The sequence below is a fragment of the Haemaphysalis longicornis genome, unplaced genomic scaffold, assembly GCF_048455015.1.
Source record: "Haemaphysalis longicornis isolate Haplotype H1 unplaced genomic scaffold, Haemaphysalis longicornis Haplotype H1 scaffold_5, whole genome shotgun sequence".
NCBI lineage: Eukaryota > Metazoa > Arthropoda > Arachnida > Ixodida > Ixodidae > Haemaphysalis > Haemaphysalis longicornis.
Genome location: NW_027526385.1, coordinates 80,077,359 through 80,103,819, shown reverse-complemented (window position 1 = coordinate 80,103,819; position 26,461 = coordinate 80,077,359). Strand labels below are relative to the sequence as shown.

The following is a 26,461-nucleotide window of genomic DNA, read 5'->3' as shown; positions in this document are numbered from 1 at the left end:
CTAGATAACTCTGATTATTAGGCTTACCCGGGCTGGGGATGCTTCAAAAAAGGGGGACCCTGATCGACAGAGCGGGGGTGGCCTCCTTCTGCCTCCTTCGGTGGTCCGGACCCGAGAGAGCGTCCCTCGGGTTTTTTGGCGGAAAACAGAAGGTGACACCACCCCCACTTCCTCCGCTCCCTTGACAGACAGCAGCGCGCCCCCGTGGGCTACGCGGCGCACGGGAAAACGAAACAGCCGTGTCTCGCCTCCCACTGCTTATGCACGCCGCGACACCCGTCGTGAGAGCGGGGCCGCTTTGAAGGAATGCGGGAATAATTGAGCATTCCCATACCCCTCCACCCTTAAAGCAATCCCCAACCCGGGTTTACATCTCAGTACCTAAAAAAAAAAATATTCCCCCACAAGCTCCCAGTAGGCTACCTCAACGTCCATGTCCTGCGCGAGCGTCTTGCTATCACAGTTCACTACCGCTCCGACAGGTTCCCCTGGCTCGGCCACTTGATGGTGGTTCCTCACCGGTGTCCATGGCACGTAGGGCATCGTCCGTGGCGACAGCACCCACCGCACCTTCGGGGAGGCTGGTCGGGGCGGGGTGCCCGTCGTCGACACACCGACCCCGGCCGGCTCCTTCATAGCTGGCTGGAGAGCTCCCGGCTCCGGATCGGCAGGGCTTGAGTCCGCCGTGCCCTGGACGAGCAGCGTTGCCTCGGGGGCACAGTCCATTCCCGCTGAAGCGGCGGCGGCGGCGGAAGTGGTGGCCAGCGGGGCAGGAGCACTGGCCTTGGGGTTTCTGCCGACCCGGGCTTGTTTCAGCTTGGCACTGCCACTCCGGCAGCGGGCCGCGACTCCTATCGAGACCCCCAATTCGTGCCTGGTGGTGGACCATCACTGCTTTCGGCGGCGCGGAGGCGCAGATTCCCCAGCGGCCTAACGGCCAGCCGCTGCAAGCAGCCATTCTGCTGCATAGGCAGGTTCGCGCTAGACCCTGCAGAGCATTCGTTTGGCCGCTTCGCTGTGGCCCGCTGCTGCCTGCCGTGGCTCCTCCGGCACCCTGCCACGATGGAGTTCTCCCCTCTTGTGGGACTCGTGGAGCAACACCGCCCCGCATTTTCAGAGCTCGGTCCCTGGTGGGAGGGGAAGGCACGCCCCGTTGGCCCTGCGGTCGGCATCAGCCACGGTCTGGTCCTGGAACGGCCGGTACAAGCACGCCACGGGAGTTCCAACTCGAGCCCGCTCCTGCCGCTTCCAGGGCCTCCGCGAAGCATAGCCGACCGGCGCATCGGTCCCCGCCTGTTAGGTCCAGGTAGCCACGTATCAGTACTATGGCTCCTTGGTTGGTGGGGCCGGTTGTTGACCCATCGAGGCTGCAGGCATGTGGTGGAAGAGCACCACCGCGGACGATGATGACGTCGAGCGATGGCGCTTCGGGGCGTTCTTCTGCCCGTTCATCATGCTTGGACTGCAGGCAGGCTCTAAGAAAGGCTGCAAGCGACATGTGTCCCCAACCGCAGGTAGGAGTTAAGCACATTGCCAATAGCACATGGGTTGTATCTACCAGCACGGAGTTTGCGTTTACCAAGATTAAAATACATACAACTGCTAAAATACCTGTTCGTTTAGTGCACTACTGAACCGTCGGAAGCTATTTCCGTCAGATTCGCAAGCTCCGGCGTGACCCGGGGCTCGGTGGTTGGCCCCGATTACGCGTTAGCTTTGCCCGGGGCCCGGCGAGAGGTTCGTCTGCTCCCCACTCTCCGCCTCGCGCTGTGTAGCGCTTGAGGTCACACACATGTACTGGCCCTCCGGCAGGTTTTGACCTCATGTCCGCCAGCTTGTACACAAGTGAAGACAACTTTTCTTTCACTCGGTACGGACCGGACCACTTTGGCACCAGCGAAGCTGAGAATTTCTTGCTGGTGTCACTCAGTACATGGTTCCTTCGCAGCACCAGGTCACCCACTTCATAGCGAATATCTTGGTGCGAGCGGTCATACTGCGCTTTCTGCTGTGCTCTAGCAGTTTTGAGATTTTGGCAAGCTTTGCGTAAAGCCTCCGCCATCTTTGAGCGCAGCTCAGCCACGTACTCAGTGCCTGCTGATGGTGCGACCGCCGCTCCGCTGCGGCCCGTCAGAATTCGGTCCATCGGACTCAGCAGCCCTCTCCCAAGGTTGAGAAACGTTGATGTATACCCAGTAGAGCGGTTCAGTGTAGTTCTTACAGCAAACCCTAGCTCCGGGAGATAGGCATCCCAATCTTTGTGCCTCGCCGAATACGCCACAAGCATGTGCTTGACATTGCGATTAACCCTTTCTGTAGGGTTGGACTGGACATGGTAGGTGGTTGTTTTCCTGTGCTTGGTGCCCAGGGCAGAACAAGAATCCACGAAAGACTTCGCAATAAAATAGGACGCATTGTCCGTTATTAGCTGCCCGGGGAAGCCGAACCCCGTGAATACCTCCATCAGTTTCTCCATGATCACCCGTGCCGTCAGCTTTCTGAGAGGATACAGTTCCACCCATTTGCTGAAGTGATCCGTGACTACCAACAGGAACCTGTTCCTTCCTGGCGTTGTGGGATAGGGTCCCATGATGTCAGACGCCACGATTTGCCAGGGGTTCTGGCTCTCGATTGGCTGCATGAGGCCGGGCAGTCGTCCGCCACGGGGCTTCACACTTTGGCACACATGGCAAGAGCGGGAGTACCGAATCACGTTGCGTTTCATGCCAAGCCAGGTTGCAAAACTACACAACTTCAAATAAGTCTTAGGGCCGCTTGCGTGTCCAGCGATGCACGTGTCATGAAAAGTAGCGTAGAATTGCTCCTCTCAACGTGCGTGGTATCACTACCTTGAACGAGTCAAGTGTATTGTTCTCGGAAGGAATATACCTCAGCAGAACGCTGTCAGAGTCCATCAGGTAAGAATCCAGAGCTTACAGCAGTACCAGCTGAGCGTTCCACACCGACAGCAATACCAGCTGCCTCCATGTGCGCCGCGGCCGTGCCGCCCGGCTCCCAGAGCCCATCGAACACTTCTCGACAAAACAGATCTTTCTGCTGAGCTTCGAACAGCTTTTTTCTGCTGAACACGATCCCCACTCTATTCCAAGTGGTTCACACTTTTGCCCGGGATCGGCACTCTTCCGCATCCCTTCCGTGGGCAGAGGCTCGGAGCTCCTCTCTCCAGCTCCCAGCCTCCTCACTCGTTCCGGGGGAGAGCGTCGTTTCGCTCCTCTCGCCCTGAGCCGGTGCTCGTGACAGTGCATTCGCCACGACATTGTTCTTTCCCTTCCTGTAGCACACGGTGAAGTTGTAGCGCTACAGCAGCAAGGCTCAGCTTGCTAAGCAGCCGCTTGGCTCACTCAATCGCTTCAGCCAGGTTAGTGCCATGTGATCCGTCTCCATCACAAATGGCACTTCATCGACATAGTAGTCAAACTTTCCCAGAGCAAACACAATCGTGAGACACTCTTTTTCGGTCACCGAATAGTTTTTCTCTGCGGGAGTCAACGAACGGCTCACGAACGCTACCGGACAAAGTACGCCTCTGTGCTCTTGAAGCAGAACTGCTCCAAGGCCCAAGTCACTAGCATCAGTTTGAATTACAAACTCCCTGTTCAGATCGGGTAGCTGTAGCTCAGCCGTGTCCGCGAGCACGCTAACAAGCCTGCGCAGGGCAGTCTCCTGCTCGCGACCCCAACTCCAACGTTGCCCTTTCTTTAGCAACTTAGAGGGGCTTGCAGCTCAGCACAATCTGGTATGAACTGGCGATAAAAGTTCACATTCCCAAAAACTTCCTCAGGCCGCTGACATCTGTTCGCGATGGATATTCTAGCAGTGCTCGAACCTTATCCTCGCATGGTAGAATGCGGCCTTCATCGATCGTGAACCCCACCAACGTTATTCGGGTTGCAGCAATCTGCGCCTTCTTTGGGTTCAAGGTAATTCCTGCTAGCCTCAATCTCTCAAGCACATCCTTCAGGTGCTCTACATGCTCCTCAAACGTCTTGGAGTACAGTACAATGTCATTGAGGTATGCTAGGGCGTGTTGCCAATTTGCATCCCCCAAGACACGGTCCATTAGACGCTGATAGGTCGCAGGCGCTCCGACCAAACCAAAGGACATTCGGGTGAACTCGAACAGTCCTCTGTGACAGGTGAAGGCTGTTTTCTTATGTCCCATCTTTTTTTTCCACAAGCACAACAGGAAAACCCCATGGGCTATCTGACGGTTGCGCAACGGCCGTGTCGAGGAGTTCGTCTAAAGCGTTGTCTAGACCCTTTCTCTTAGCCTGACTAATTGGCCGGGGACTGCATTTCCACGGCAGGGCGTCCCCCGTGTCAATTTTGTGCTTGACAAGCATTGTTCGGCCCAGACAATCAGTGAACATCGCGTCGTACTTGTGCAACACTGCCGACAAACGCTCTTTTTCCCTCCCAGAAAGACCGTTGGTATCCGCCAACAATGGGTGTATGCTCGCCCCCTGCACGGCAGCGCAATGGTCCTCTGCGGCTGGGCGCCCATCCGATTGTCTCTCCCCCGTCCCGGCTGCACGCCTCCTCGGAGCAGCTTCGGACGGTTGGGGAGGCCTGAGCTGCTTCTCATCCTCCGCTCTCATTTCCTCAGCCCTCGGCAACTGTTTGGTCACCGCCGAAGCTCCTGGCGGCTTTGTAAAACGTTTAAGGGCACCAGTTGCTCGCTCTCGATATCCGCCACTGCTGATGTCTATCACAATGCCTGTCTTAAAGGGGTCCTGAAATACCTTCCGTCGATGCGTGGATGTACATGTAACCAAATAAAGCAGTGTATTAGCAATCTCCTCCCGCAAGAATTTTGTTAAAGCGATGAGTATTAGCTGAGAAATCGTAAATCAAAAACCGCGCATTATCGTCGCGCCGCATTTCCTCCTCCTTTCAACTTACTCTCCGCTGTTGACGGCGAGCGAGCCTTCCCTCCCATGATGCTGCGCTCCTCGGCGGTGACGTACTTCCGCTATTGCGCTGCTCACACTGCCGTCTGCTACGAGCAAGCTTTGTTGACACCATGAATCCCGCACTCCGCTCAAGGCTGGAAAAGCGAACGAAAAATCTGGCCGCATGTGTGCGGCGGCCTGGCCTTGCCCTTTCGCAGTGTACGTTGCTGGAGTTAATTGCTATCGGCGGCACGTGACTTTTTATCGGCGGCGAACTCGCAGCCGCACGGGGGGATCATGCGCTCGCTCCCTTGGATGCACAGCGCACTGTTTATCCAAAAAGCGCCGTATCAGATGTGGTCCCGCTGGTGCAGGGTCTTATTTTGTGGCAGTGGTAATTCCTGCCGGCGGCATGTGAAAAAGACATTTTAAACCGATACAGAACCCGTGCACAAAACGCCAGTTCAGCTTGGGGCAACGTGTGGTGGAGAGCGGCAACTTTGGCAAAACATGCTCCGCAGCGGCTCTGAGCTTTCTAGCGCTGGAGCGAGCGCCATTTCTTCGACAATATCAAACATCGGCTGCCCTGGCAACAACAAGGCACAAACCGCTCTAGAAGTCAGTTACGGTTGCGTGATCCCGGTTCAGCTTGGGGCCCCACCTCGCGGCATATGGGCACTGCAGGCATACTACTCACTCCCATTTGGAAGTGCGAGATGCGTTTGGCATTACAGGAGGCGATGGTGTGTGTGTTGTGGACGCCTTTGTTTCGCGATGAAATGCGACGTTGTGCTTCTGCGGGTGGATAGTGCTTCCCATGGTCTGGATTATCTTTCTCGAGCGGCGCACGACTCAACCTCGCATGGGGTATGTGCAGTGTGCGTGGCTAAAAGCCATCTCGGCTTGTGCGCCAGAATGAAGTGACTTGCTGTTCGTCCCCGCAAACCACGCGCGAGGTGAGTGCCGAATTTACGAGGGGCAGGAGGAGGCAACCCATCGTCTGTCAATCGCGGTTCGGACTTGCAACGCATGTTGTGACGTTGTGTTCGTTTGAAACGCATCTCTGGATTGTTTGGAAGTTGAATAAAATGTATGCGTCAAACCCGGGCATTCGGCTCAGGGCGTTCTCTGCGATTGCAAGAAAGAAGTGCCACGGGGCTTCAACGCTTTCTTTATGGAACGTACTCAAGAGAATATCCATGTCGTGTTATGGCCCTGTTGCATTCAATACAAACGATTAAGCGTTTGTTTACACTTGTTTCGTTTGTCGTGAAATGTCCAAGCACTCCCGCACTCCGCTGGCAGAGCAGACGACTCATCTCTTTGCCGGAAGTACGTGAAAAAGCCGCCCAATAGTAGGATGTCTAGCTCATGACGAACATTGATTGATTGATTGTGGGGTTTAACGCGCCGACGCAACGCAGGCGATGAGGCGCGCCGTAGTGGAGGGCTCCGGATTAATTTTGACCACCTGGGGATCTTTATCGTGCGCCGAACATCTGGGAATCGATGACGTAGACATGTGAACATGGCGGCGTCCAAAAACACGAAGGGAAGGGTGAGAAAAAAGCGACAAACTTTGCAACAAAAGTGTGAGCTTTCCACTGCGCGTAAAAGAGTAATACTTGGCACAGATGATGTTGACGACCTAATCTAACGATTGCGCTAGTCAATTTAGTGTGCTCAAAACACCTTTCAGGGCCCCTTTAAGCAGAAAATCCCGCCCCAAGATGACAGGCATTGACAGACCCGGGAGATGTACTAGGCGTTGTGGCCTTACGCGTCTCTCCCAACGCATCACTAGCCTTGATGCGCCACTCGACTGCGCCGTGCCGCTCGCAAGCCGGAAACTCGTGTCGCACGTTCTCAGCCTGATATTTTTCCTGCGGAGGTGCTCCAATACCTCACCGCTGAACAACGAAGCGCTTGCTCCTGTGTCCAGCAATGCGGAAAATTTCTTTCCAGCTATCATCAGCTCAATGAAAGGTGCTGGCGAGTCGGCAGGTTGTCCCGTACGGCAAGCCAGCGGCGCAAGTAACTCGGTACAGCTCGTAGCCACCGTCAGCTGTTCGGTATTTCTTAACGGCGGCCATGGCCGTTTCCCGCTCTCGGCTGCTGATGGACAGGTGGGTGCCTGCACTCACGGACGAAGTGCCCTGGTTGGCCACAACGGTAGCACTGCCTGCCGAAGTCCTGGCGAACCTGGCGCTGGCTATTTCCGGCCTCGTGCCCACTATTCCGTCCCGCCGAGCTTCCTGTGGCTGGCTGATCTCTCCTATCCGGCCTTCTTCCCCCACTGCGTTCTTTTTGCACCTGGCTACTCTCCGCGCCAGATTGTGCAGTCCGCCACGCGTAGGAATATGGGTCCAGAGGCCGGTCTGAAAGTCGAAACCCGACTCGGGGTTGCTCATCCGTGTACGAAGCGGTAGCATCCGGTCTGCTCCAATGCGACAAAGGGAGCCCTCCGTTCCACGCGCAGCGGGGCTCTAATGAGTGTGCCGCGGGCGGTGGGGGCCGGTACACACGCGCGGCGAGAATGTCGCCCTGAATGCGCTTCGCTTCTGCGGCGAGCTCCTCGATATCCCTGAACCTCCCTCCTTGCAAGTAGGCCATAAATGTCGGGTGCGCCTGTCGCGTCACGCAATCGACCTTCTCTGCGTTTGTGGCTCGGGGGTCAGCAAGGCGATAGAGATCTTCCATCGCTCTCACGTACTCCAGCAGGGATTCATCTGGATGCTGGGTACCCAGCTCAAGCTCCCGGCGCAGCCGCCACTCGTAGTTAGCGGGGAGAGACTCGTCGCGGAATTTCGCTCGGAAGCCCTCCAGTGTGCACTCTCGCTCTCCCACCAGCTTGAACCATCGAGCCGCCTCATCCGTCAAGCAAACGGGGACTATGTGGCTGAGGATTTCGGCCTCCATCAGCCCCGCCGCCTGCTGGTAGTGTTGCAAATGGTTCAGGTAATCATTCGCGCTGGCACTGTCATGGTAGCCACTGTACTTGGGGATGTCCACCTTTACGCGTGGTTTCCCCGCCTGCGCTAGGCTCTGGAGCCTATTCAGCACTACGCACGCCATACTCTCAAGCAGGCGCATCGCGTCCTGCAAGAGTGCCTCTGTCGTTGGCTGACTAGTGCCAATTCGAACGGTAGAGGCAGGGGGCGGCGTTAAGAACCCGCGCTGGCTTGCCTCCGGACTCAACCCATGTCCTGCCAAAACAGTCTCGGCAGCGTCTGCCGTACCAGGTGGGAAAAGTCTGTAATTCCCGTTCCCGGTGACAACCGTGGAAATGCCTGACCAATTGGCGCTTTCCAGAAAACGACGCTGAGCCGATAGCTCCGACAACACTCGCGCAGCCTGGAGGTCAGGCTCGCCTGCCACTGTCCTTTGTTCTCGCGCCCGGGTTCGTACACTCTAGCAAACAGAGTCCAGGTCTGCCGATTTCGCCCCACATTGATGCGCCAAGATATGGGGTTGCCTTACTCGCTCAGCCTGGGAAGCGGGCTTCGCCTAGCGGCTCCCGCGCGAGACAGATAGCGATCCCAACATGCGGCGCGCTGGACAGCGGCCACGGCGGGCTCGGGCGAAAACGGAGATCCGGACTCTACCAAACACATTTATTGACTAACTAAAACATACAAAACACACTAGATAACTCTGATTACGCGTACATAAAAAATAGAAAGGTCGGGTAGGCTTACCCGGGCTGGGGATGCTTCAACAAAGAACAAAGAGACCCTGGTCGACGGAGCGGGGGTGGCCTCCTTCAGTCTCCTTCGGTGGTCCGGACCCGAGAGAGCGTCCCCTCGGGTTTTTTGGCGGAAGACCGAAGGCAACACCACCCCCACTTCCTCCGCTCCCCCAACAGACAGCAGCGCGCCCCCGCGAGCTATGCGGCGCATGGGAAAACGAAACAGCCGTGTCTTGCCTCCCACTGCTTATGCACGCCGCGACACCCGTCACGAGAGTGGGACCGCTTCGGAGGAATGCGGGAATAACTGAGCATTCCCACAAGCCCTAGGAAGCACAGTTGGTCTGCAAGCAGCAAGCTGAGGGAGCGATGTTTTGGAAATTGTGACCAAGGCAACTACCGAAAATGGCGGACCAGCAGCCCGTGCATGCGCGGATTACTAGAAAAACGTCCATTACCGCCATCTCATGGAGCCCGACATGGTACAGACGCTGCCGCACATAGGGTTGCCCACATGCATGCCACACCAGTGAATAGAACCTTTAGGGCGCATTGATTGATTGATTGTAGGGTTTAATACGTTGACACAAAGCAAGCGATGAGGCGCGCCGTAGTGAAGGGCTCCGGACTAATTTTAACCACCTGGGGATGTTTAACGTGCACCAAAATCTCGTGCACACGGGCGTTTTTGCTTTTCGCCTCCATCAGAAAAGCAGCCGCCGCCGCCGAGAATCGAACCAAGCATCTTCGTGCTCAGCAGCGCAACGCCTTAGCCACTGAGCTACCGCAGCAGGTCCTTTAGGCTAGCACACGAATTTTGGTCAAATCCAGCCAGTCACAAATAAACTAACATTTCAAATGCTCAAGCACCCAACTATGGCACCGTTTCCAATGAAGGTAACAGGCATGATGTGGACTTTTAAAGGGGTCCTGAAATACCTTCCGCCGATGCATGGATGTACATCTACCCAAATAAAGCAATGTATTTGCAATCTCCTCCCGCAATAATTTTGTTAAAGCGATGAGTATTAGCTGAGAAATCGTAAATCAAAAACCGCGCATTATCGTCGCTTCGCGTTTCCTCCTCATTTCGACTTACTCTCCGCTGCTGACGGCGCGCTAGCCTTGCCTCCCATGATGCTGCGCTCCGCAGCGGTGACGTACTTCCGCTATTGCGCTGATCAGACTATCGTCTGCTACGGGCAAGCTTTGTTGACACCATGAATCCCGCACTGCGCCGCTCAAGGCTGGAAAAGCGAACGAAAAATCTGGCCGCATGTATGCGGCGGCCTCGCCTTGCCCTTTCGCGGTGTACGTTGCTGGCGGCACGACCTTTTATCGGCGGCGAACTCGCAGCCGCACGGGGAGGGTCGTGCGCTCTGAAGTCCCTCGATCGGCGTTTATCGAGGGACTTTAGTGCGCTCGTTCCCTTGATGCACCGCGCACTGTTTATCCAAAAAGCGCCGTATCAGATGTGGCCCCGTTGGTGCCGGGTCTTATTTTGCGGCGGTGGTAATTCCTGCCGGCGGCATGAAATAGTCGTATTAAACTGATACAGAACCCGTGCACAAAACGCTTCAATCATGTGACCAGTTCAGCTTGGGGCGACGCGTGGTGGAGAGCGGCAACGTTGGCAAAACATTCTCCGCCGCGGCTCTGAGCTTTCTAGCGCTGAAGCGAGCGCCATTTCTTTGACAATCTCAAACATCGGTTGCCTGGCAACAAGGCACAAACCGCTTAGAAGTCAGTTACGGTTCCGTGGTCCCGGTTCAGCTCGGGGCCCCACCGCGCGACATGTGGGCACTGCAGGCGTATCATTCATTCCCATTGGGAAGTGCGAGATGCGTTTGGCATTACAGGAGGCGATGGTGTGTGTGTTGTGGACGCCTTTGTTTCGCGATGAAATGCGCCGCTGTGCTTCTGCGGGTGGATAGTGCTTCCCATGGTCTGGATTATCTTTCTCGAGCGACGTACGACTCAACCTCGTATGGGGTATGTGCAGTGTGCGTGGCTAAAAGCCATCGGCTTGTGCGCCAGAGTTAAGTGACTTGCTGTTCGTCCCCGCAAAGCGCGCGCGAGGTGAGTACCGAATTTACGACGGGCAGGAGGCAACCCATCCTCTGTCAATCGTGGTTCAGACTTTCAACGCATGTTGTGACGTTGTGTTCGTTAGAAACGCATCTCTGGATTGTTTTGAAGTTGAATAAAATGTATGCGTCAAACCCGGGCATTCGGCGCAGGGCGTTCTCTGCGATTGCACGAAAGAAGTGCCATAGGGTTTCAACGCTTTCTTTATGGAACGTACTCAGGTAACAGGATATCAATGTCGTGTTATGGCCGTGTTGCATTCAATACAAACGGTTAAGCGTTTGTTTTACACTTGTTTCGTTTGTCGTAAAATGCCCAAGCACTCCGGCACTCCGCTGGCAGATAAGCCGGTGAGCCGACGCTGAGCAGACGACTCATCTCTTTGCCGGAAGTGCGTGAAAAAGCCGCCCAATAGCAGGGTGTCTAGCTCATGACGAACATCTGGGAATCGATGCTGTAGACATGTGAAGATGGCGGCGTCCAAAAACACGAAGGAAAGGGTGAGAAAAAAACGACAAACTTTGCAACAAAAGTGTGAGCTTTCCGCTGCGCGTAAAATAGTAATACTTGGCACAGAGGACGTTGACGACCCAATCTAACGGTTGCGCTAGTTCATTTAGTGTGCTCAAAATGCCTTTCAGGGCCCCTTTAAAAAACAAAGTTGGGGAAACAACTGGAAGGAATGTACAACTTCCACTACAGCGCACATCTATGGAAAACGGTTTTCAGGGAGCACCCAAGATGGACCGAGCTTCTGAGAAGACATCATTTGACAGGAATTCCGGACAGGAACAATTTTTTTTTTTTACTGCGAAGTTTCAGACAAAGGTGTGCAGTTTTTCTGTGTAGCCGTACGGCTACATTTCAGGTAGATATCAAACTTTTCATTCACCAAAGGCACACGCATCTGTTCAGCTTGGACCTCTGCAACTACAACTTGCAACACTTAATAAGGCAGCTGAAAGTGTTCCTATCACCTACCATGATAAAATCCTCGGTACGTGCATGAAGAGTACAAACGGTGAGAAAGATATGAAAGGTACGAACTGACGACAGGTTTGCCATGTTTCTTGTAGGGGGGTGCTCAAACTCTGAATTACTTGGTATGTTAAACCATGTTTACCGCCTGAACCTGCTCAACTCTACATGCTTCGTCATAGTGGGAAGAAGCTTTATTCTCTGTGAATTAGTTTGAAGTGCAGGACGGTCCTTTTGTTGTCTGTCGACCTCACCAGCACTGAATATCAATTACAAAAAGTTCCCACTTCTCAATGTGTGGGGTCGAGTAGTTGGTACACCATGATCAAAACCTAAAAGTGGAAAAAAAAAAAAGAATTGAAGACCTGTACTTTAAATCGTCAGGCAGGAGTCTTGTTTTTACATTTGCCTAAATAACCGAGTAAAACTTGCTGTTGGGCTAGTTGGTTCATGATTCGATGGTTCACGATTCGAGAAAAGAATTGAGCGCAAACAATTCGACAGAAGATACAGAGAGAGAGCAGACGAGAATGGCGCTCAATGCGGGAACTAGTCCCGTCTGGTCCTTCTGTTGAATTGCTTGTGCTATATTCTTCCTCGCACTAAACAATTCAGTTTCATTTTCAGTACACGCGCCGCTGTCTTCATGGCTATCAACCACTGTGTCCCTGTAAACCGTCACTTTAAATGTACACAGTGGGAACACGGTGGCGGATCGAAAGTTTGCAATTGATTACAAGCCAGGCATGGGTGGGCGCCCGTTACGTTGTGACAAGTCACCGTGACTGCAGTCAGGAGATGCTGCAAGAGAAAGGTGTGGAACGTTAATATTTGAAACAACGTTCACGCAGCAGTAAATAAATAAATAATCTTACGACTACTGAAAAGCAGGGCAGACAGGGAAGACCACACAAGCAGTGCTCCTGCCCTCTGTTGTTATCCGGGTCGTTCCCGCCGCATTTCCATCAGTTAGTGAAATCACTTTTAAATATGAAAACACATAACGAAGTAAGCACCCCTCGGCAGGCGCAATTGGAAAGCAAAATGCCGCACGGGCGTGCAACAGACTAAAACAACCTGTTACAACGCCCTTTCGCGCTCGAAATGCACGCATAGATCGCACCGCAAGTTCATTTTCACTACAAGATTAAGATCGGTTAGCACGAAGCACGTTGCCTTGAAAAATCGTAGAGGATACCAAGTGGTGTTATTGCCGCACACATTGAAAAAAAAAGACAAAGAAACGCCATGGGCGAGAGAGGTCTGCATGCACACGAGAGAAATGTGTCCGAATGTTATTCCGAGCCGCGCAAGTAACCGCAAAAATCTCAGCATAAACAGCGGAAATAGTGCAAGACGGTGAGAAAGCGCCGTTAAGAATTCGTAAACGTCGACCTTCTCAGTAGCAAGTATGCGAACAGATGGCAAGCCCGCCAAAAAGGAGCGCTCACCTGAGTCGGCCGACGGCGAACGCAAAGCCGTAAGTGCCAGAAGACGCTGGAGTTTTTGAACGACGACTGACTGGGTGACAACCATCGCCAGTTTATGCATTTTTGCGTCGACTGCAATCGGTGCGGTGCGTACGCCGCATAAGCAGCACTCGAATAAATGTACACATGCCGCGGATCCGCGGAGGCGCCGGAACGCTAGGGTCACATGGCCGCCATGGCTGAAAGCAAAAACAGACGCAGCTTCTTTGAGCGAAAAAAAAAAAAAGAAGAAAAGAAAACCATCGCATTCGTGTTATACTAGAACATACTACTTCCATTCTGCACTTTTTAAATTTTCAATTTACTGGTAAAAGCCAATAAATAAAGGAGGTCATGAGCGTACAAGTCGTGTTTTTTTTCTCTACGCCTCCAGAGAGCGCTAACCATTCTTGTTTTAATTTTTGCTGTTAATGACAAAATACGCAATAACAAACGTTTAGAACTCATTTTTATGCTAAAGGTTTTGTGTTAAATGTAATACTACACTTTAAACATGGTGCATTAGTTAAACAATTTGTTTTTGTTGTTCACATTTTTAAATTATAAGTGTACTCCGCCTAAACAACTGTGGAACTGATTCAATGTAGTATAAAATATGCCTCAAAGCAATGATTGCTGGATGACGACGAAATAGTCCCGGCAGCACTGCAAGTTTCGCGGCTGCAGTGCCGTGACCCCTTGCTACACGTCCGACCCGTCGTTGCCACGTAGTCCCCGTGGGCACGACGGACGCTTTTTATTCGCGTGAATTATTTTTCCCTAGCATTGATGACGAAATATTCTCGGCAGCATGGCAAGTTTCGCGGCTGGACGTTTTTTATTCGCGTGAATTTTTCCCTAACATTGAAGTCTTGCATTCCTGTCCATAATTTTGCTTTTTTTCCTTGCGAGTGCCGCCCGTTATCCGAAGTAGTAGTCATTAATAAATGTTTCTAGTTCTGAATTTTCATTTGGTTACATGGGCCAAGGCTGATGTGCTAAAATTGAAATTGGGGTTAGCTGCAGTCTACAGAGTAATTTCGACATAGGCGCTGTGGCTGTTGTTTCTTGACCCTTTCACGTGTGGCGTGTCAGTGTCGCGGTCACAATTTTGTGGCAACAATTAGAATTATAAGAAAACCAAGACGGCACAAAACCTGGATCCCTTTTACGTTGCAAGAATACTGTGCAAGAATATAAAACCTCGTTCTCCGTGCACTGAAAAAAAAAAAAGAAAAAAAATGCTGTAATGCTTATGCAACAGGGCGAGGCAGCCGGTTCTTGAAAATCAGGCCCTCATGGTAGCGAGAAGCCAAAGTGACTAAAACAACAACAAAATTTGAATACACAAGCTAGGTGTACAATTTTTTATTTCTCTATGGGTGTACGGTTACGAGCTCGACATGTACGTGGCGACAGCGTCGCGCTGCTAGTGTGGATGCTCCGCTGAGCGGGCCCGTAAGAATTAATGTCATTAATGCACACTGTGGGCGCGCTTCGTGCCTTTTTCCCGCCGTATGTGCGCACGAAAGGTGCAAACAAGAGTGGTATGCTGTAGTTCGGTTCCTCAACGTTCAATGTATAGCATGGAAGCGGCAGTCAGTTTTCATTACTACGCCAAAAAAAGCGGCGACTCATCGGGAATCTACGGCTACGGCTATTCTACGGCTATACACTACGATTTAAATCGGTTTTGTGCGCTTACATAATCAGCGGAGCACTCATACCTGACAGTACGCCAGTTACATATACCTCAGATATTGATCACCACCATTTCTCAGGTGAAAATGCCCTACTGGTTTTCTTCTGGTTTCATCTGGTCCCACATGTGGGGCATCTGGTTTCAATTGGTCCCAGTTACTCGGTTACTGGTTTCAACTGGTCCCAGTTGCCAGTGTTCTGGTTTGCTACTGGTTTCATTTGGTCCCAGTTACCGTGTATCTGGGTTTGAACTGGTCCCAGTTGTCAGTGGCCTGGTGTGCTACTGGTTCCATCTGGTCCCAGTTTCTGGACAACTAATTCAAACTGGTCCCAGTTGCAATGGCCTGATACACATCTGGTTTCATCTGGGCCCAGTTACCAGGAATACTGTTTCAAGTTTGGTCCCAGTTGCAACAGCCTGGTGTGCTAGTGGTTTCATGTGGTCTCAATTGGGACCACATCAAACTGGTTTCAACTGGTCCCAGGTGATAGGTTATTGTTTTAAATTGAAGTTAAACGTCATGTAAATTTTTGTATTTGGGATAAAATATAGTTCCAGTTGCAGTTACGTCCGGGTTATTGTTGAGAACTCTGCTAATAAAACAGTGTTTGGGCCCTCATTCTCAAGCAACTATAACTTTTACCTTTTATGGCGATGTCTCTTAACCAACATGCTTTTTTTACAAGGATAGAGAGTTTCAGCGGGGTTATTGAATGATAATTTGCAACTTTGGCACACCGCAATTGGTTGTGAATCAATCATCCTATTAGAAGAGAGCTGTTTGATTACACATTTGAATTTTAATTGCATTGGGCAGGCACAAATTTAGCCTACTACGGCCTGAGCAGCTCTAAAATGTTCCCTTAAATGCAGTTTATGCAGCTAATAAAATATTTAGGTGAATTTTTTTCTGCGCCGCGTTTACATAATTTTATTACACGCAATGTTCTCCCGGCCACCAGTGAATACTTGGCCAACATAATACACCCAATTAGCACAAATGTTGGATATCGCAAGGCGACAAGAACTTGTAATGCAGAAAAAAACTTGACTAATAGTCGACCTCATAACGCTGCTGGCAACATTGTCTTAAAGGAGTTGTTTTTGAAGTCATGCCAAACCAAGCTCAGCCGAATGCATATTCAAAATGGCGGTGCAGCACGACTGCCATGGAGGAAAGAAAGACTGCGCTGCAAGTCCAGTTCACCGAGTTACAAAAAGTGCAAGTTGGTCTGTACCTTAAACGAGTGAACTGCATCGTTAGTAACAATTTATTCATTGAGCGACAGCATCACCTAGTCGAGTAATCGCGGCGCTGGTTTGTTGGTGCTTATATTTTCCATGAGGATTCTTCAATGTGGTTCTAGCGGACAATGAAAGTCTTCATTTGTGCTTCCAAGCCACTTTTATTCAAGTGGTTTGCAGAAGTGTTGCAGCTGTGCAGTCACAACAAGTGCTTCCTTATACATTCATCCTGCACCGAAGAAGCGTCATTGTGCACTTACTGTTGTGCCATGTCCTGAGGTCTGCTGTTCGCTAGGCCGCGAAGGTAGGACCACGTGTATATTTAAACATTGTGCATCTTATTCACTTCCCAGCCATCCTGCTTTGGAAGGAACAGGTCACAGCTTGTTTCGAAACTGTAGTATTAAAGTTTATCAACCTAATAAAATGTTTTAGTTTATTTGCCGTACTTGTTGCTTCAATATAAATCATGACTGGCACTAGCTTGCAATGAGCTGCGAATGATTTCTGTTATATTCCAACTAGGCTACAATCACTCCCATCTGGGACTGAAATGTTCCTGAGCAGTTTATCTTTCATGTGCCTTCTGATAGTGCCGTGTCTGAGAATCATCTGTGTTTTTGTCGATCAGTAGCCACTGGTCCACAAGGACTACGACCAGTTGCTACTGGTTTTGAACACTACTGGTCCCAGATGCTACTGGTTTACCCCTACTGGTCCCAGTCCTACTGGTTTTGTCCTACTGGCCCCAGAACTACTGGTTTGGTCCTACTGGCCCCAGAACTACTGGTTTCATCTGGGAATTGTCCAATAAACCAGTTGAACTGGAACCAGATGAAACCAGAAGGGATATTTTTCACCTGAGTTACAAGCCGGTCTGTGTTAATTTCAGGAATATTCAACAAAAGCACGATGGACAATGCATAATTATACTCGATCGGGGATCAGCACACGACAGAGTCGTCTTGTCGTGAGGTGAGCGCCCGCAAACATTCATCTGCTATATATCCTCTGCGAGCAGCGCGGAGACGGGCTTGGAATATAATCCGCGTCCGCGACTAAATGCTTCTTCGAAACATCGTCATATGGCACAGGGAGCGTGCAGAATGAAGCAGAAACTGAAATCAGACGACCTTATCACATACCACACTCTTTTAACGACACCTTTCATCGCTTGTTGAACAGCCTACCCTGTATACTCCAAACATGCATCCGCCGTACGATCAACTGTTCGTTGCAGTATAAAAACAAGGAAAGTGAACGCGAGATTTGTGTGTACGCGTGTGATTACTAAAACGTAGTTGCTTGATTCCGCTCCGCATTTGTACACAGCGCCCCCCCCCCCACTTCCACCGATGTCTCGCGAATAGCATTTAGACAACGCAGTGTCTAGAGTTACGTCCGACGGAACCCAAAATTGAAAACTAGAGTTACGTCCGACGGAACTTTAACGCGCGCTGTCTAGAGTTACGTCCGACGGAACCCAAAATTGAAAACTGTCCGACGGAACTTTAAGCCAGTTTCTATGGTTACGTCCGGCGGAAAACTAGAGTTATATGTCCGACGGACGTTTAGGCCAATGTTTTGAGTTACGTCCGGCATAACGTAAAGCACAAAAAATTACACCTAACGGCATGCAGCTACCGTGACGCTCTAAATGTGTAATCTATATGCAACATTAAAAGAGAGTTATAACAGATCGGAAAAGCGGTTCCAGTGCGGTAACGTCTACCGTCTGGACGCCACCCCGCATGAGCTATATTGGCCTCGAGGACATACCGTGGCGCCACCTACGAGTGACGTCACTTGTAGGACGCCGAATCGTGTTGTCGTCTGCTACAACACATTTTCCGTGCGTATGCGGAAGCGTGTTTTTTTTTTTTTTTTTTTTGTGGCCACAAGTCTCGCCCGCTCCTTGTGGATTTGATGCAAATTACCAAAAGTCTGTAAACCAAATAATTCGGGCAAGCAATCAGCGACTCGCTTGTTCCCGGCGACACCGCCGCGTTTAGGTAGTTGCTACCATCGCGACCCACAGCTCTTACATACGCAGCCAGCTAACGCCAAGGACGATGCAACTGATGCCGAGAAAAGTACACTGTAAATGCATTATGAAATACTTGTGACGTGACCTGTATGAGACTGTGTGTGCGAGGGAACACCTTGTAACAGCGACAGAAACGCGTCGCTCACTTATGATCTCACCGCGCGAACTGCTCGTATTGCCTGGTAAATGAATGATGCAAGAACGGTGATCAGATTGCTTCGCCGCACATGCTTAAAAGTATTGTTATGGTCTGCAGCTTGGCTTAATCAGTGCCTATTTCCCCTACGATGTTTTTATAGTCATGCCCGGATTTGATTAACGATCACTGCCGTAGCTGTACTCTGCACGGCTGATGTTTACTTGTCCGCAATGTATGAACGGTATTCGCCTTCGAGCGGGTTCGGACAAGGCTATATTTAGTTTTCATTAGGTGCTCGGCGTGGTAATTTATAATTGCAGCGTGTTTTGTATGTTTACAGTAAGCCGGCATTTCTCAAGCATCAATTTCGAAATTCACGACTTCTCACAGAAGGCGAGGCTGCGTACGAGGCGGAACATGTCGTTAATGACTTGGCCGGACGGTACCGAGCCGCACCGTGTCCGTCGTTCCAAAGCGGACGGCCGCTTTGGAAGAGTTTGACAGACGTACGCTTGGCTCGCGCCTAGTCGAACGGATTGTAAATATGAGATCGTTTAAGAAAAATTGGGTTGCAACAAGTGAAATCCGTGCGATTCTGACAGCTCAAGCAGCAAGCGAAACACGGTCCCGAACCAACTGCCGTGGCATGTGTCATCGAGCGACGCATGTACGATAGCTTCTTTTAGGTTAAATAAAGGCGATCTGGCTACATAACTAGTATTAACAGCAACATGGGGCCCGTCTACAAATCGGCGAGTGAGGAACAGGCGGTGTTAGTGCGAGGGACTCTGAAATACAACGAAAAACTAGGAGCAGCCAGCCGTATGTATTGAGAGCCCAGCTTGACCTGCTGGCGCCATCTGTTGAGATGCGGTAGAGGTAAAATGCCCGCTTCATGCTCACGAAGTCGCTAGTTGTAATCTCCGTAATCCGTTTCCGATCTGTTATAACTCTCTTTTAATGTTGCGTATAGATTACACGTACATTTAGAGCGTCATGGTAGCTGCCGTTAGCTGTAATTTTTTTTTGTGCTTTACGTTATGCCGGACGTAACTCAAAACATCGGCAGTATTTCTTTCTCTATGACATCGGCCTAAACGCCCGTCGGACATATAACTCTAGTTTTCCGCCGGACGTAACTCTAGACACCGCGTTAAAGTTCCGTCGGACGTAACTCTAGTTTTCAATTTTGGGTTCCGTCGGACGTAACTCTGCACTGCGTTTAGACAAACGTCTTTAGCATGTCAGAAGCTGCACTGTTTTTTTTTTTTCATTTCCGTTAGAGCTATTATGTTTCTTAATTCCGCACTTGCACAGCATTTATTTTTCCGTAGTTTCATTAACTTGCCTTGGTTCTTGCTATATGGCGTGTGTGGGCACATATTTAACGACGCACAGGCTTGGAATATACTTAACCTTTTCGCATGGTTTATATTCTTATAAAAGGCATCAGTTATTGTCCGGGATCGGGTAATCACATCCCCGAAACATATTTTTCTGCGACGTATATATTCGAAACGAACTTTGTCCACGCTGCAAAATGTAGCCAACCGCTCATTGTGCCAGTATCAGGTCTAAACGAGGCGGCAGTGGAATTCATTTGTGCCTGATGTTTTGGAGGTGACAGGGGTGATATGTTGCTACCGTCGCCTACGCCCGGAAGAGCGGCGACGAAACGCGCAGAACCGCGTCCGCGGATAGCCCTTCGATCCCGTACTCTACGAAGACGCAGCTGCTTTTTAAAAGACCTAAACGTACTCTTTGTCTAAATACGTCAACATAACAAGTTTTTTTAGGGCGCAGAAAGGCGAAAAGAAGCGAAACAGAACTAAAACACTGCACGAACCCCTATCAGCCCCTATCAGCGCAAATCCCGTCAACGCCGCGGAGAAACGGCGGCAGGCGGCGCAGCGATCGCGAAGCTCGAGGTACAGTGACTCGAGGCGTACCACGCCTCGGCGTATTGGCGGTGAGCGCGAACACAGGCGGCGCTGCGAAGCGCGCCTCCGTGACGTCAGCTTAGGGATTCTCGCATTTGTCGTCTGCTTCACTCAGGATCGCTCTCTCTGCTGTTTCTTTGCGCTCCCCAAGCAACCACCGGACGTCCGTCGGCCGTCCGCCGTACGTCCATTCCGGCTCTAGCGGACGTCCGTATGACGTCCGTTTCAGGGCCGACGGACGTACCATGTACGTCCGTTGGACGTCCGGTTTTAACACTTCCGTACGTCCAGTCGGACGTCCGAAACTGGCTGTATTTTGGATGTTCAGTAAAAATTTACAGAATCATATAATGACAAGCTAATGTTCTTACAACGAACAGTACAGTACACCGCGCAAGGCTAGCGCACTACCGGGCAGACGGCATACATGAACACAGTGAACTTTCTTCACGTTTAGTTAGCGGTTCTCAATTCTTATATATCCTTCCCCAAAGAGATCGTCGTTGGAGTTGGTGAAGTGCTTCAAAACAATTAAAAAATTAAGCTTAATATTAGAAATATGCAAATGAAACTTGCAGCATACAAGCCTGGTTGTTGATGTACAAAATCTTTTTAATTGAAAAGCGCAGTAGCTTTTTTGTTTTTGCTTTTATAGTCAATTTACGCCATTATTTGATGCTTCATAGTAACTTTTTACGTCCGTTGGCGGATGTCATTCGGACTTGTACATCCGTTTCTGGATGTCCACTGTACGTCCGAAAATGTACGTCCAAAAATGGACGTACAGTGGCCGTCCAAATTGGGCCTTGGATGTCCGGCTGTATTTCGGCCGTCCAACGGACGTCCGTGGTTGCTTGGGGATCGATCGGTCAACGTCTGATGCTTGTCCGCACCAGAATTGGCGTGTGGGTAACTTTTTATCATAATAATAGGCTTAAAGTCGCATACATTAGCTCATGGTGTCAATTAAAGTATAGTTTTGGATACCGCTACGGGAGAAACATTGCCGGCGCCACCCCATTCCTTGCGAAGCCGGTCCTGTGCGGAGCGCGAAGAGTCGGAGCTAGGCGTCAGATTCTCATGTAAGCATTCGAACAAAAGGAACACTCAGCTGCTAATAACCGACAACAGCGAAAATGGAAGACCAAAACAAATTCTAGGCCTTCAGGGCTGTCGGCTTTGGCAGAAGGCATCACGATTCCCGGTAATCATATGTAAGGTAAAACAGTTTTTGCAACCTTGCCGAACGCTAGAACGCGTTTTGTCACATCACTTTACGTTGTCAAGGCATGAAAGTTTGCCGACATGCACTATAGACTGCAAAAACTCTAGGTTGAGTTCCAAATAACCCAGTGTGTATATACGCGCGTGCTGATTCTATACCAGGCATCTAACCAGTATGGAGGTTTATTGAGCAAAACGAGTCACGTCTTCGTTAAATTTATAGTAACACATATATGTTTGTTAAGACCTGGAGGGATATTTCGGAACATTTTGCACAGCCATATCTTCCCGATATTCGGGTATGCGTTACAGGAAAACTGCACTCAAGAGGAGGAGGAGGAGTAAGGGGAGGAGGGGAAAGCTTTGTTTAACAATTAAATCGATCTGGTTAGTGGCCGGGTCCTCAGTCCAGGACAAGAGAGTAAAAGTAATTTTCTTCAAATCATAGAACGCCATTCCGAGTAGAATATGATTTGTTCTTCGCGCCTGGAAGGGTTGCAAAGCAATAAAGAGCTACTTGGAATTATTCGGTTTCGAGTCTTGTAATATCTGCAGGTATACTATTTATTACGTTAGTTAGCGAGTATATCCCAAGTAGCACCAAAACATTAGAAGAACGTATTTTTTTTGTTTGGTGCTAACGTTAGAGCAATGTTCTTAATGTCATTTTTTTGAAATGTTTAACTAATGTTATCAAAAACGTTACAGTAATGTTTTGTCAAACATTATTTAAACGTCCACAAAACATTTTTACAACATATTATTAATGTTAGTGTTACATTTCCCTAACAATGCAGCGAACAAGCTAATAACGTTCAAAAAATGTTTAAAAACAATGTAAAACGTTACATCACATTTCGCCAAACGTTATGCGAACAGTAAGAAAGCATTTCTACAACATATAAATACTTTTGGAGTTACGTTTACCTAACGTTGCAGAAGCACCCTACAAAAACATTTTAAGAACAACTAAAAAACGTTACAGTAACGTTTCGTCAAACATTATTGGAACTGTGAGGAAGCATTTCGACAACATAGTAATTATGTTGGATTTACATTTACTTAACGTTGCAGAAAACACGCTTGAAACAATCTTTTAACGTTGCAAAACCTTTTCAGAATGTGGACCAGGAACATTACAGTGACGTTTTGCCAAACGTGTGGAATGTGTATCGGGGAGCATTGTTTCTGTTATCCACGTTTGCCAGTTACGATATATTTTAAAGCATTTTCAAAATAACAAGGAAAAGTGAAATTTCAAATAAAATTTTATTTTATTTTTGCATGGTTACAACATTTTTTTTATTTACATTCCATTGCTGCTGCTGTGCAGGAAAGGAGGCTCCATCCAGGGGCTGACTGCGTCTGTGTGGAAAAAGCAAACAATTCCTACTTCAGTACGCTGCGGCAGTAGGCGGTTTTTGCGCGACAAAGTAGTCGCCGCCTAAGGATTTGTTTAGTTAACGAGCGCACACACGCACACACACGCACATGCACACACGCACGCACTAAAAGGAGAGTAACTGAACAAGCAGCTACGCAGCAACTCGTGCTAACCATATGACCAGAAGAAAGCAAGCGTACAAAATTTTGGGTCACCTGACTCCCAACTTGAATCTCCCGAGTCAGTAACCTATACAGGTTAGTGACTATTCGTCAAAGTCGCTCGCTAGCGGAGTGTTGTGTCTTCTGCATGGTTCATGTATTTTTATTAGGCAGAGATTAGGATGAAAATCATTTAAATATAAATGCACTATTAAATTTTGAGAATATTAGTTTATTGCTTACCTTGTGGGTTCCTGTAAGCCCAATATTCGCAAAGTGGATCCAGTCACCAATGATGTGGCCCGCTATCGACTGTGATCTGCGTCACACCAGCAGCAGCTGGAAAGCATAGGGCGCGACTAGTTATGGGCTGCATAGCAGTTCATAAATTGAACTACTAAAACAAATCAAAATACGCTCTCAGAAATTTTCTACACTCACCAAATACTATTCGGGAACGGATACTAACCTCTCGGACCTTTTTCTTCTTTTCTTCCTGTCCAACTGTATATAGATGACCGCTACCTCAATCGAAACAACCCATCTGAAAATTCGCTTGGTTGTAGAAGCGACGTTTGCTCCTCCAGTCCGGCAGATCTTTCACCTAAAAAAGAACACAAAGTGCTACAGAGGTATTACAGATGGTTCACACAAAAGAAACACCCATTAAACACGAATGTGTATAATGGTCCAAGTTTACTTACGTAATAAAGGGAACCAAAGTGGGAACTCATAAACGAACAACTTCGATCCTAGTCTTTCTCAGCACTGAAAAGAGTTGTGTGACATGTTTAATACATGCTTGGAACAGGCTAGGGGAAGAAAGGAGGAAGAATTTGAGCATTTTACAACAACCCGGGCATTCTTCTTTTTTTTTTTTTTATTTGCACGAATGCAGGAAGGTTCTGTTTTTCAGTCAAAGCCATGCGTATCATTGCAGCCACTAAATTTGTTAACGTTCACTTTAACCATGGTTTTTGTTTTTTCACGCTCGGCGTTGTTACCTCGTCATATGAAACGCACCCTGTTATTCATCACTGCTGAGCATTTACAGGATTTTTCAAAAGTTGGGAAGAGCGCCTGGAACCACGGCTGTAAAAGCCTTTGATTCAAGCTGTTCGAAACCGCACCACCGATGAACAGTACTAGAACTAGCCTTTTTGCTCGAAGCATGTCGGTTTTATTTCGGCGAACGACGGCTGTGCATGATCAATGCGGCCCCAATGAAAGCGTGTTGGTTCCAAACTTCTGATAAAGTACGCGCAGTAGGCAAAATTCTGTATCCAGAGTGACCTCTTTTGGGCGGAACGGTTCCCTTTAGAGGGAGTGGGTGATCGATAGCATGACCAAGTACCTCCCACACCTCTTAACCCCAATTCCCCCCTTCGGATCTTTATCGGCTTAGTTGAAAGTGGCACCTGCCCTGGTCATTCCAGCTCCTGTTGTGCTGTGCGTTATCGATTGAATTCGCTTTTCCATTTTGATTCGCTAAACCCGCTAGCCATTTACACAATATTTACTTACCAGTTTCTATGGTCTCGGGATTGGCACTCATCGTCGATGAACTCCGCAGCTTTCCCGGTTTGAGGGTATCTTGAAAACCATAGCCTGCAATGAAAGTGACTTCGACTCTTTACCAGCTGCTATTTACCAGCCTTTTGGGGTGCATTTCTCACAACTCAAGAACGCGCTATGCTGCTTTAATGCATTTCAAAAATGTAAGTCGCAAACGAACGCATGTACTCGAACAGCGCACTTTTGCCCACCCTCTGTGACACCTTCAGCCCTCAAAGTGCCCCTTTCTAACAAAGTTGGCTGTTGTCTGGGCCAGCGAAGAAAGCTACGACAAAAGGCTCAGGTTTGATATATCCCAGAAGTCTGACGTCATACCGTCTAAGTTAACCAGCGGCAAAATAGGCTACCAAGGAGTGCATTCTGACCTGTTCGTTTGCATTTGTATCGACTACATTCCGAAGTAGCTGCACTGGCTGCAACCCCCCCCCCCCCCCATTTTTTTTTTCACGTTAAGGAAACCCGGCGTTCCCAACATAATTATCGCATCGCCAGGCAATTAGGGGCAAATGTAATGCTTTTTTTTTTCAAAATTTCGCACAGCAAACTAACGTGACACGCACATTATTTTGTTTCGCGTGCCCAAGCCGCTACCTCACTTGCCCGGCTGAAGTGAAGATCATTCGAGTGTGGGCGAGGTTAGTTATCCGAATTCACTTTGCTTTGCACAAAGCGCGCAAAAATCGTTTCCATGCAACGAACAAAAATCGTTTCCATGCAACGCACCCGTAACATCGATTCTTCCATCAATACTGCCTACTATATAGTTCAAAGGCCCGTTCACACTTGCGACGATGAGACGCGATTTCGGAAACTTTTGCCGCCCGGCGATCCGTTTTGTCGTTCGGTCTCGGCCAATTTGTCGCCGCGACAGAAATCGCGTTGTTCGTCGCAAGTGTGCACGGGCCCATAAGCAAGAAAATACTCACGAGTTGCTCCTGCACACCTTCCTTGTATGTCGCTCACATTGCCCAAACGCCGCCTCTGGCACTTCGTTTTGAATATCCAGCGATAAACGGGTCTCGGTCGGACAGACCACGGAGAAAGATATAACACCATCGAACAGGCTACGACTGAACAAGCATGCGCTTGCGCATGCAGTGTTCCAGGTAAACGATCCGGTGTAACGACTGGAGCTGGGTGCGCACGGGGTCGGCAGTGGTGAGAAAAGACCCCTTGAGCCCTTGTCCTTTTTTCTTTCCCTCTCATGTGGGGCGAGAAGGCAGTGGATCTCCAAGCAACTTTCCGCAGCCGCTGTCTGCGGCTGAAACCTGACTGAATGAACAAAAAGCCGTGGGGGGATGCTACACAAAGGAACGTCGCACAATGCGACGGGAAACTTCTCCACCCGCCCTTGGGGACAGCGCCGCGAAGTTCGCTTTATACATCGCAAAGTGAAGACAGCCTTACCTGCTCGTCTCAACGAACAGAATGAAGAGGACTCGCGAACAAGATTGACTTTGAACGAGACTGATCGTGATGCCCGGATCAAGGACTGCTTCATAACCAAACATGAAATACGAGTGGTGTAGGGAGAAAATTTGTAAAAAACACCAGTGGCATTTTTTTTGTAAACTAGAACTTAAACGTTTTGATTCACTAGTCAGAAATATCATGCTTCGATGAAAAAAGAATTGTGGGCAACTTAACCAGTCCGGCTGGTGCGTTCGGAATAACTGTGTGGTCACATAACTACAAAAAAGGGTTGTTTTTTTTTCGTACATGTATGCTTTAAACAAGCGAGTTACCCCTGCAGCCTTGAGCACTATTAGCGAACACGATTACTCGCCGATAAAGCATGCCTTCGCCAGGAATGCCTTCGCACATGGAGTCCATCTCCCCTCCCCTCCCCCCCTCCCCCTCCCCTTCTTCCTCCCCCGTTAAACGGCTCCGAAAATTACATAGTCTCAC

The 26,461-nt window shown here is 49.6% G+C and overlaps 1 protein-coding gene and 1 long non-coding RNA gene across 2 annotated transcripts in view; one reads left to right on the top strand and one right to left on the bottom strand.

Moving 5' to 3' along the window:
* Positions 1-26,461, top strand: part of LOC144138495 (pre-mRNA splicing regulator USH1G-like) — a 235,448-nt gene that overhangs the window by 120,336 nt on the left and 88,651 nt on the right. The window lies entirely within an intron of this gene.
* On the bottom strand, positions 22,781-24,495 carry LOC144138494 (uncharacterized). Its single transcript, XR_013315893.1, has 3 exons — positions 23,448-24,495; positions 23,222-23,317; positions 22,781-23,122 (listed from the first exon to the last, which is right to left on the bottom strand). It is a non-coding gene; the product is annotated as an uncharacterized LOC144138494 (long non-coding RNA).